We start from the raw sequence: 12,863 nt of genomic DNA on the forward strand, positions 1-12,863 counted from the left end.
TGTTTATGGAGTAAACATAATTGGGCTGCAAGTGAAAAGAGGTTATATATTTAAACCGACTCAACCATCAGTGAAGATATTCTGGAGGAGGTGAGTTTGTTGGACCTGTGTGAATAAAAGACAGGGAAGACTTTCTTGGATTCCTTTTTTCTTTCTAGCTGGTATTTGAATAAATGTGAGTGGGTGAGATCACCCAGGCAGAGTGTGAATTGAGGGCAAATTGAGAAGTGTGAATTGTAAAGCAAACGGGGTCAATGAAACAATCCAGGGGAGACACATATTTTAAAAATGAATACCAGAAACACTAAAGAAAATAAGGGGGAACAAAAAGCAAAATGGGGGCAAATCAGGAGAAAACAGTACCTTGGAGGAGAAATATTAGGGCAAAAGACATTTTGAGCAAAGGGAACATAGGTATTTGAAAAGGAGAAAGTATTCAATCCATTAATGCTATAGAAAGTTCAGGGACAGAAATTCTCCCACAGCTGGATAATTTAGAAGACACTGGTGACCTTTACCAGAGGAAAGAGCAATTGCTGGTATTCGATGCCATATTTCAGGGTGACAAGCACTGGTGATTATTGGTGAGTAAAGAGGGGAAAATAGAGACAGCTATTATAGACTATTCTCTCTGGAAATTTGGCTGTGAATGGACGGGGATAACGGGATATGGGAATGGGTCATGTCAACTACAAATTGGCATTTTCCATTGGCACTTGCCATCTACCTCTACAAGGATTAAATCATGTGCAGCTGCAGCTGCTGACTTTCAACACCCCTTAAAAGGGGTTCAGGGTGGAGAGCTGAAATGAGCCACTCTGTGCTCTGGGATACACTGGCAGAACAGGTCTTCAGATAGTTAGATATTTTCAGGAGCCAATTTTATGAGCCTTGTATCTCCTCATATCTAGAAAAGCACTAAAATCCTCCATGGTGACGTCTGCTCCTCGTGACTAGGAGTAACCTGCACGAAACTAGCAGAAACCTTCTGTAAAAAATATGTGCTTGATTGCATGTATTCCCCCCTCACCAAAATCACATATATACTGACCTTCCCCCCTGCCCCTTTGGGGCAGTTTCTCAGAGCTATCTGGGATGCTGTCTCCCGGCCTGCAATCTTCATTTTGCCCCAAATAAAACTTAACTCTCAACTCTCACGTTGTGCATTTTTCCTTTCTTTTTTTTTCTCTTTTGTGGTACGCGGGCCTCTCACTGCCATGGCCCCTTCCGCCGTGGAGCACAGGCCCCGGACGCGCAGGCTCAGTGTCCATGGCTCACGGGCCCAGCCGCTCTGCGGCACGTGGGATCCACCCGGACCGGGGCACGAACCCGCGCCCCCAGCACCAGCAGGCCGACTCCCAACCTCTGCGTCACCAGGGAAGCCCTGTGCATTTTTTCTTAAGTCGAGAGTCACATAACCTTGGAGTAAACATAGGGTCATAATAATTGTAATAAAACACTATTTTGGGCCATCCACAAAATCTTTTCAACATTTTAGGGAGTCCCTGAAAATGTATCATTTGCAATCAAAACCCTAGTCCTTGAGCCACACGGAGTCCCTCATGCCTCCAGCATGTGTATGTCAGCACAGTTCTCTCAACTTGATGGCTCTGTTTTCTCTCCAACTTTGGCTGCTTTTGCTGTCGTTGCTGTGTGACATCACCAATTCCTTTTCTTTTAAATATAAAATACAACTTAAGTCACTGGGTCCTCTTCCTCCTTTTTTCTGATGTGTGCCGTCTTTTCCACATCTTTAATTTCTGCTGTAACAGCACCTCTCTGAAGTGGGGAAAACACCACTCTAATCTTACAACTACACATAATGAGCTTTACAGTATGGAGAAAGCATTGTAATTTCCTTGAATGGAAATTATTAATTTTAAACCACAAAACCTAACCAAATCCCATCACACAAAAAAACTAAAAATATTTACCCTGTATTGTTCTGTCTCTACCACATGGGCAGAGTAGCTGGGATTTTTTTCCCTGATACTAGCGTTATGTCATTTTTAACATCTTCTCTTCTTGGCATTTGAACAGAAGCTATTGGAGTAAATAATAGAGCCACAAAATAGTCTGAGCAGCACATACTGAATCAGTATTGATGGAGCAGAGAAACTTGGAAGAGCAAATTAGAAGTAATCCCATGGACTTCAGAGCACAGAATGAGAAGCAGATTGGAAATGGCTGGCTATAGATGGATTGAGAACATTTATGTATTTCCTGGATTTTGCTTTAAAAAGTGTACCCTGAGTGAGGTACATAATCTGAATGAGCAAATTAATGTACAATAATTAAATATCCAGCCAATAAAGTTACACCAAGTAAACCATAGCTTACAAATCTCAGACACTTCAGAAAAATTTTAGAATCACTATTTGATAGGCTAAGACAAAATTAGTTCAGTCTCATTAAAATACTGAAATCAAACCTCATTATTTTTTTAATCAACATGAAATTAAATGTTTACTTTTCAAAAATTTGTTGTCATTGCTCACTAGAGAAAATTAACTGTTTCATTATTTATCATTAGTGGCTCATTTATGTAATGTGCCACTTTGTTTAGGTTTTCATCTTTGAAAAATTAACAATGAATTTGGTTTCTTTGAGGCTCCAGACCCTTATATTTATATGCAAAGTTGTCCACAGAATCTATTTTATGCTATTCTTTTTTAAACTGGTACACACTCTTCACACCTATATTTCAAATGTGGAAATGCATATTTGCAAGCAGTAATACAAAAGCATTCATGAAGAATGCATAATCTCTGAAAATTGTGAAAACATCCCCGCTACCAATACATTTCTAAATACAAAACTGACTACCATATTGTTACTTCTGTGTAGCAGGAGAAGTTCATTTTCAAAACAGATAAAATTCAGTCTTTAGATGTGAATGGTATGAATGACAGTCTTTTCTTTCTTTTTTTTTTAAATTTCTTAGTTGTTTGGGATCCTTAAGCATGCAAGCCTCAAAGGGGAGGGTCCACAAAGGAACCAGGGTTGTCTTATGGCACCCAGTTAAGCCAGAGCTGGGAATGCCTCTGGGTCATCCACGTCAGGAGCAGAAGCACTTGACTTGTCAGTCCTGATGCCATGGTTTGGACGTCCACCACGCCCACGGCCACCTCGTCCTCCCCTGCCACCATGTCCTGGGCGGCCAGGCTCTCAAAAATTGATCTCCAGCTGAGACGTTATATCATTTGCTGGCTTCCGGAAATGGTGATCCATAACCGAGTCTTCAGCGTGAACCTCTTCACTCTTTGACTTATGAAGAACAAATCCCTTCTTCCACTGCCCGTCAGCACCTTCTTTTAGTTTTCAGATGTTAAATTCTACTTTTGCCCGGTCCTTATTTTGAATAGCCTTCCACGCATCCAAAGTCATTTCTTTTGGGTCTTCTTCCTTCACTTTTCAACTTCATTCTCCTTATTTTCAGTGTCTGCCACTGGATGTTCTTCACCTTCAGGTGTTTCCTCAGTCACATTTGATTGCTCCAAGTCAGTTAATTCATCTTTGACAGTTCCCCAGCTGTGAGATCCGCTACCTCCACGCTTGTCCTCATGCTTCAGGCCAGATCCGTCACTTCCACTATGCCTATCAAATTCACATTTGTCACGAGAATCAAAGCCATCTCCCAGGCCCATTCCCCGTCCACAACCTCCTAGACCTCTTCCAAGAGGTCGCCACCAGGGAAGCCCCCCACCCTTTTCTTCAAGCGGCTTTTCAAATCGTCTTTCACGAGGTGGTCGCCTTTCTGGTCTCCTATCAATTATCTTCTCTTCACCCTGAAGTTGTTGATCAGGTCTTCTCCCAACGCGTCTTTTTCCTTCTTTCTTAAGTGCCACAGGTGGCTGCATCTCCTCCTTCTTGTCAACCACGCCGACGCTGGGAGGCAGCGGGTTCTTGATGTCTTTCTGGGACTCTTTATGCAGCTGTTTGCCCACCGCGTTGGAGTTTGGGCTACGGCCTGAGCTGCGCTCTTGGCCCCAGGGCCCCCAAAGCCGCCCCCGCCGGCTTCTTTTTTCTTGTTCTCTGCTGCCTTCAGCACCTCGAAGGGGTCCGATTTGTTGTCAAATAGCTGGTCGAATCGGTTGGTGACCACGCAGCCGAAGCCTTCCTGTAAGTGCCCAGGCATGATGGTGGCTCGGCGTCGCGTTCCTCCACGGATTGCAGCAGGCCGCGCCGAGCTGAGAGTGCCTGCTTCAGCTCTTACCACAAGATGGCCAGGCTATTCTTTTTGAATAAATTCTTAAATGAACATTACTTCCGCTTTCTTCCCAAGACCTTTTTATATTCGTATAAGATTGTTATCCAGATGATTTATTCTTTGCTGATTAAAGATGAAGAAGACCATAAGTTTATTAATTGTTAGATTTATATGTGCAACGTGAAAGTGAGTGAATCAAATGTAAATCCCATGTCGTGTGCAAATGCACAATAGATTTATGTAATCTAACAAATTTATAAAGGAAATTTGACGGTATGCACTAAAAATTATTTTGCGGCACACATAACATAAAATTTGCATTATAAACCAAGATACTGTCTGCAACTCACATATGCAGGGGAACATGTCTGCATCCTCAAAGCCGCTCTAACCCTACAAGTACACATAAAGAGCTTTATAGTATGGAGAAGGCATTGCAATTTCCTTAATGGAAATTATTAATTTTAAGCCACAAAAACAAACCGAATCCCATCACGCACAACCTAAAAATCTAGAATCCCTAATGTTCACCAACTTTAGTATCTTGAGCCTTGAATTAAATTTGTAGAACTCAAATCCTACATGCACGCATACATCCTCTGGATTAGACAATGTGGTTGTCATTCTAGCATTATATTGCTTGAGGTCCAATGTTCTCAAATTTTTACTTCCAATTTTCATACTTTCATCTGTACTTATATTAATTTTGGTCATGTTTACCTTAGAAGTAGACAAGGGTGATAATTTATTTATTTTAGATGATACCTAGCTTATTTAGAGCAAGTAATTTCATACTCTATGAAAATTAAAATATTGTGATTATGAGACTTTTTGTCAAAATCAAGATCTATTGTTAGGAGACACTGACATGATGCTTTATAACTTTTTAGTCATCCAGCCAAAGGGTAGTTTGGTTTCATAGATAACTATGTTAATGATCATTTCAAATTTCCTATTATTAGTGCAGCTTTATATTTAGAAGAGTTGGTGAATAAAATAATTATCCATCTTGACTGTAGAGCTTGTCTTTCTAACTGTCCTACATAAAATCTTTAGGCAGAAGAAACAATCAAAGCTTTGTAGAACAAATGAATTAATTGTAAAATTAATTGGGCCATGTTTCTACTTTTAAAAATCAAGTTACATTTTAGTGAGTCTGTGAACACTTTTACTAAAGAAAGCCACAATCAGACTGAATATACTAATGAAATTGTCTCCCTACATTTTAGGGAATTATCTTCTGTATCTTATCAAGGATGCTTAATATATATTATAAAGCAAAATTAAGAAAAAATACTAAAAAAAATAACGGTGAACTATTTCATATGATTTTCTAGAGATGAGAAACATCACTGATTTGCCAATGATACAAATGTTTTTTTGCATTAGCTTTTAGATTGGAAGGCTCTATTTCCACAGATTTCACATTAAGAAACTTTCATTCCCTACAAATCCTGACTCCATAACAATAGCCAAAGAAAGTATGCTTTGTACCCAAATTGGCTGATATTTCACTCATCAGTTTTTTTGCTGATTTTTAAAATCTTGCTTTAATATTTGCATCACAGCACCAGAGAAATTAAGTTAGACACTGCAGAGGAATTCTGCAACACTATAAAAAAAGGCTTCTGCAAGTTTGTTTTTATTTTTTTTAAAGAATGGAGTCAGTGTGTCATTTTTGTGCCCTTTAGTTAAGTGAATATATCATAGTTGTTTTTTAGTGAGCTTTATAACGTTGAGAGTTAGAAAGCTTACTTAGGTATAAAGATCAAGGTTATAGCACACAAAGAGCCAGAGTGGTTATGAAGGAAAGAAGAAAGGGAAAGAAGGGAGAAGGGAGGGAAGAAGAATTTATTTTTTACCAAAAAAAAAAAATCTTTTTTCTTACACAGCTACATATATGGTTTTAATTGTCCTCCCTCAAATGTGTTTTCTCATGTGAGTTCTGTAGATGTCCTCAGAGCAGCAGTTTCTTGACAATTTCTTTCACCATCACTTGACCTTAAAATGTGATGTGTGGAATACTTTAACACTCCCACAGACCCAAATGTAGAAAATAAATAACTCACTATACTCACATAGTAAGAGTGAAACAATTCATAAATATTTATTGAGAGAGTGAGTAGAGCTTTGAAATGAGAGTGTGGCTCTGAAATTGAGGTCGATCTGAGTTGTGTTCTGGTGTCAGGATTTAATTACTGAATGACTGTATCCAAGTTTATCATTCCCACCGGTACTGTACGGCGGCATCTCTGTCTTCTTGATTTAATTCTTGCTTTAGCTACAGTATAAAGCCTGGCTCTCAGTCACTATTTGTTGAATGTATTAATGTATAAGCACTCCCCAAAGTTATCATCAAAGTAAGAAAAATAATTGGTACCTTAACAGGTACAACAAAAACTCTATGGTCAATGTTTCGGAATGGAAGAATCAGATTTCTGAGGGGAAATGGCATTTCACAGTCGATAGGACTGGACCAGGAAAGATCCTGAATGATAGGTAAGGAGTTTGGCTGCTTTCTTAGTCAATTTAGAGTCCTTCTTAGGATGCTGTCTTCATTTCTATTTTACCTGTTACTTTCTCAGTTTTGCAAACCCAGGGAGCATGAGTCCCGGACAAGGGGAGCGGGGAAGGGGAGGAGAGGGATTCAATATGAAGATGTATTTCCAGTCACCTTGACCGGAACTGCTTGATCTTGCAGAAACTTCCTCCAAGACCTAAGTAAACTACAGGTCAGGTCAGTTGTGTCTAAAGGAAGACATGGGGAAAACTTAATTTGCTTGCTTCCATGAGTCAAAGTTGTGTCCAAGGCTCTTTAATTCTCTTGAACTTCTAAGTTTGGCTTGCAGCCCTGAGCCAGACAAACAATAGCCTTCACTCTCACATTAACAAGGCAGCCCCAGAGCAGTGAGCAGAGGTGTACTTCCTTTGCTTTGGAAATTGTACATGAGGTGTTGAGATGGCATGGCCATGAGGTCGAGGCAGTCAGAATTATTGCACAGAGTGCCCAGACAGACACCCTGGCCCTCACTCATCTGAACTTTTTATAACACAGAAATCAAATTTGGGGGATTATGCTGCTGAGATTTAGGGGTAGTTTGCTATTGCAATGTAGCTTAATTTATCCTGACTAATATAGAAATTGCACAAGGAGAGGACTGTTGCAATAACAATAAAATTAAAATATGTGACATTAGCTTAGCAATCGGGCTAGGGTAGCATGGAAACAGACATTGGAATTTGGAAAGATGGCAATCCATATTTTACAGAAACAAAATATTTGGTAAAACTGTTGCTTGTTATGATCTGTGAAGAATCATGTATGTTTAATGAACTGGCAGCATCAGGAAAAGGGTTGGAGGACAGATGTTTAAGTGTGCTTTTTGTGTAAATGACTGCATTGGGCATGATATTAGAAGAGGTGCATTTCAGTAAAGAAATGAAAGATATTCAAGAGATTCCAAAAATTGAGAGACTTATATTTTAAGAATTGCTGAATCATTTGAGAACAAAAATAGAAGGTCTCTGCACAACAAAGCCTGATTAAAACCTGGTTTTGTGGCAAAGATCACACCAAGGAAAGGGCCTTCGCACTTACTGTTTTAACCCCGGAAGAGTTTAAATTGACTCGGAAAAAAATCAGGTTAAGGTGTAAGTTTCACTCAGAAGCTAGAAAACCTCAGAGGATTGTCCTTCAAATTGAGAGAGAAGTAAGAAAACCAGAAAAGAGAGAAAGAAAACAGATCTATGAACTGCTTAAAAAAGAAATATCTGTGGAGATAGTTACTGGCTTGTGGAACTAACCAGAATCAATTTTTTAAGAGAGTTATACTGCCAAAGAAACTCTCAGCCTGGACTCAAAAATTCTGTGACTGTTAGAGATTTAGATTCTGTGACTCTCAAATCCCTAAACTTTCTTGAGCAGAAAGTTGCCTGAGAAATCTGTTATGCTATCAGGTAGAACACATTCTCCAATACCATTACTGATGTGGTCCAAGAGGATAATAGAAAATTTATATGTTTATATAATAATAATAAAATTTATAAAAATAATACATCCAAGTGTACTCGTGGATAGATGGATAGGTGGGTGAAGTATATAAAACATTCAATAAGTGCTGTGAAGATAAATCATAAGGATGAGAGGATGGGGCAACAAGGGGGTCAGGGAAGGCCTATTTGAGACTACAGTTTATCACATTTACACACTGTTGACACTGTAACTCTAAGTTCAAAGTTTATTTATTTATTTTATTTTATTTTTAATAGAGCTTTTCCTCAGGTACCTCTATCTCTTCTGTTTCTTAGCACTGTCTGCCTCTGAAATATTGGTGACCTTGGTGTTCTGTCCTTGGCTTGTCTCCTTTTCTACCTCCATCTGCCCTCTCTGGGCAATTGCATCATGTTTTCATTCATTGTTCATTCATTCATTCATTCCACAAGTATTTTTGAACTGCTGTTATATGCCAGGTGCTGTGCTAAGCTCTAGGGAAACAACAGTTGCTCTCAGCCTTAGAGTAGAATAGGAGATAGAGCCATTAAATAGATAATTACATGTATAATTATTTAATTACAACTGTGGTAAAGGCTGCAAAGGAAAAGTGCAGGCTGTTCTGAGAATGTGGTAAGGACATCTAGAGAGAACAAGGTAGTGGGGAAGCTTTACAGACAGAGAGGACAGTGTATGCAAAGACCCTGAGGCAGAGAGAAGTTACTTTCAGGTCAGTGGCCCTTTGAAAGTAAGGATAGAGGACGCCTCTAATTTCTATTTGTATCTGCAGCACTGCCACAGTATTTGGAGTAGAGCAAACACTCAACAAGTTCTTCTTAAACAAATATCTTAAATAATTAGTGATGGGGAAAAATAAACCCAGTGAGAAGGCAAATGGAATAGTGGAGAAATTAGCAAGGATTATATACAGTAAAATTTACATAACACAACTTGCTAATAAGATTCTGTTAATTCTTTTGTTAGGGACATAATATTATTCAAAGATGAGTGTCAACTTTATGAGTCACCCATGTGGGGTTTAGAACTAAACTAATTCTCAAGTTCAAATTCAATTCTCATGGCTTATAAATTATTTTTTCTTGCTATCTGAAATGAATGTATGTTAAAAAGAAATACGAGCTGGGTTTACTTATGTAGTACTCCTAATTTAAAGTTGGGATTTACAGCCTACATTAATTATATAAGCTATAAAACAATGGTTTTTTGCTCTGGTTTGAAAATTCACTTCCTCTCCGTAGTAGCTCGATGCTTTTTTGTTGTTGTTGTCGTTCTTATTTTTTGTTAAAGCCATAGGAAGAAAGAATGAATTTGAGAGTACTTTACTATCCCAATCTGTAAATTGCTTATCACTTTTCACTGTGCAGTAAAATCTACATATATTCTTTTTCATGTATTACCTAGAAGGAGAATAGTATTATATTTATGTCCTATTTTATAGCTGAGTGTTTTATGGATTCAGATGGGGTTATATGGTTGCCAAGTAAATCAATATTGTAATTCTATCTTCTAAGTATCTCTTAGAGTTCTCTGCCTCTTGCCATTTCCATTGCCCCATCCTTTCAGATAACCATCTTCTACCCCTAGACCTTTAGAAAATTGTCCTAACTCCTCTTCCTGCAACTGGGTTTGTTGCCTCAATAGCTAGAGTGATTCTTTTTTGGATACATACCCTGAGAATTTTATTCCTCCTCAAAAATGTTCAGTAGAGCCTGGGAACAACTCAATCTGTATTGTAAAGTGTCAGGAAGAGGAGTCATGGCAGTGAGTTAGGCATGAATATAAACTCAATAGAGGCAATAAGATTGAATTTTCAGTAAATTTGGCCAGAAAGGAAACGAGAAAAAATGGGAAGTTGAGGGAATGAAGGAACCAAGAGAAAGATGGGCTAATTATTAAAAGAAGGTCTTAGAAGGTCTGAGGAAATGGGAGAGAAGGCACTGATGAAGGTATTAGTCTCACAGAAGAATGGATGGATAGGTTGAATAGGTATCTTCCTGAAAGAGGAAAGACAGAAGAGAAGTGGAAGATGATGTAAAGATATTAAAACATTGAAAAAGGAAAAAAATGAGGAAAAATACATTGGATGACCTTCAACTTTCCCTTTAATGAAGAGGCAATATCATCTATAGAAAAAATGTATAAAAATTATAAATGATCCCTAATATTATACTATATGACCCCTAAAATAAAGCAGATATTAAAATTTTAATACTTTATTTTATGAACTGAACAAAATACTTTGTCATTTTGCTGTGAGACCAGACAACTTCTTCTGACATCTTTCCAGTAAAACTAAGTGATAATGAGCACAAACTATGAATATAATACAATTGGAGATGAATTACATACTTACGCTACTACTGTAAGAAAATAATCATTTCAGAAGCCATAGTTATGGTCAAAGACTGTATCTAAAGTGATACTATGCTCAGATCAAACGTGGGACACAGAAAACATTATTTAAAATAAATTTTAATGATTATACTAATAGTTAACATGTTTTGAAATCTCACATTAAAATAAGTTATTTCCTTTGAAAAGGTAAAATTATTAACATTTATGTGATGCAAAAAAACCTGAACAACAAAGTCTGAATGATGGTGATGACAGATGGTAATACTATCATTTAAATTAGTATTTTCCCATAAATCATTGGGAAAATCTGATTATAAAAAAGCAAAGCAGTTTAGCAAATGGTCATATTTCACATCATAAATGTGAAATATAATTCTATTGTCTATTCTTTCTATGAAAAGTTAACTCCTTCAGGATGTCTTAATGAATAATAAAACTGACTTAATTTTTCCCACTGCAGTCAACTTTTCTGTCATGTTATTAATGATTAATAATGACTGTATGCTCAATCGTTTTTTTCTTCTCCAGATAAAAGTAGTATTCTAACATAAGACTTTTTTTTTTTTTTTGCTGTATAGGGGGTATAAAGATACTCTGAACATACAGAACAGCTGAAATAAAAGAGAAATGTCAATCAATATCTCCACTCTACTCAAAATAATTAACTTATAATACCTAGGCTTCAGTAAGTTATTTTATCATGTTCTAGAAGAGATGGCATATGTTTTGCATGTATTACATTATCTTCATTGGTATTTTTACATTATAATACAGTGGATTTGAATTTAGAGCTAGACTTTTTAAAATAAGAAAATACAGTACCAATTCAAGAATATCTTAGCTGAATAAAAAATGACAATCCATATTTTTTTAAGTGTAAGAGTTCATGTTTGTATAAACGTTTCTCTACACATCTGTAAGAACAGCAGCCTTTGACAAAAGTCTAAAAAGGCCTATGAAAACCAAACATAATAACATTGTTATTCTGCTACTTATTAACAGAACAATGCTTCCTATAACAATTAGATATGAATATTGCAAACTGAATTTAATATTAAGCTGTCTTTGAAATGCCACTTTGCAGCAGGTTTTCAAATGCTTAAAGCACAGCAGGAGATTAAGTCCATCTTCAAATATTAAATCAGAACCTTTTTTTAACCTGATAAATCTTACCGAAAGCAAGGGCTTCTTTTCAAGAGGGAATTATTCAACTATCAGAAGAGAAAACGAAACCTCCCGACTATTGACTATAGTTGGTACATGATCCATTTCTACAATAAAATACAAAGGTAGAAAGATTAGATAGTATAGATAGATAGATAGAGAGAGAGAGAGAGAGAGAGATAGATGGAGATAGATAATAGGTGATAGATGGATAGATGGATGGATGGATAGATAGATAGATAAATAGATAAATAGATAAATTGACAGGGAGATAGATAATAGATTACATAGATAGATGGATAGAGCAATAGGGAGATAGATAATAGTAGATAAATGATAAATAGATAGATAGATAGATAGATAGATAGATAGATAGATAGATAGATAGATAGATGATAGATAAATAGATGATAGATGCAACAGGGATAGGACTCCCAAATCGGTATAAATGAACACTCATTTGCACGCACTTTTTATGACTGCAGCCCAATGTTTATCTTAAAATGATAATTAGGTACTTCATCATTTAACTTTTGTTACGTTTACATATTACTTCCCATCCACATAAGCTTGTTGAAGGTCTTACATTTCTTTGTATTCATGAAAGATGCCCAACATTTATTGGTTTGACGGTTCTTCGTAAGATGTTACGAATACATCTATGCTCAGTGTAAAGACACCAACAAAGTAATTTTCTACCTACGTACTTAGTTACCTATCTACCTCCTATCCATCCATCTAACTAACTAATTACTACCTGCCTACATATCCATCATTAATTTTCTCTTCTTTGCAAGGTGGGAATTTCAGCCAACGTGAGAGTATTCAATTCTCAAATTCATCACATGAACTCTAAGAGTCAGCCATCCATCCTGTCACACGTGTGTTGAAGGCAAACTGTCCTGACGTTAACTGGCAGCCTGATGTGGGTAATGCCTGTTTTCCACATTAATTAACTCTCTGTGGAACTGGAATTCTCTTCCCAAGTTGCTCCTACAAAACCAACCACCAGGAAGCTTGAAATAACCATTTCACTTGCATAATAGAAAAATGCAATAAAAAGCCAGAACAAACACATTGCCAAATATATCTAAATGTCTTAAATAAAGTGATACTTAACAC

At 37.1% G+C, this 12,863-nt stretch overlaps 1 pseudogene; it reads right to left on the reverse strand.

The window, feature by feature from the left end:
• Positions 1-2,997: 2,997 nt before the first annotated feature.
• On the reverse strand, positions 2,998-4,144 carry LOC132413836 (SERPINE1 mRNA-binding protein 1-like; annotated as a pseudogene).
• Between the last annotated feature and the right edge of the window lie 8,719 nt (positions 4,145-12,863).

This window comes from Delphinus delphis, chromosome 18, assembly GCF_949987515.2.
Source record: "Delphinus delphis chromosome 18, mDelDel1.2, whole genome shotgun sequence".
In the NCBI taxonomy this organism is placed as follows: domain Eukaryota; kingdom Metazoa; phylum Chordata; class Mammalia; order Artiodactyla; family Delphinidae; genus Delphinus; species Delphinus delphis.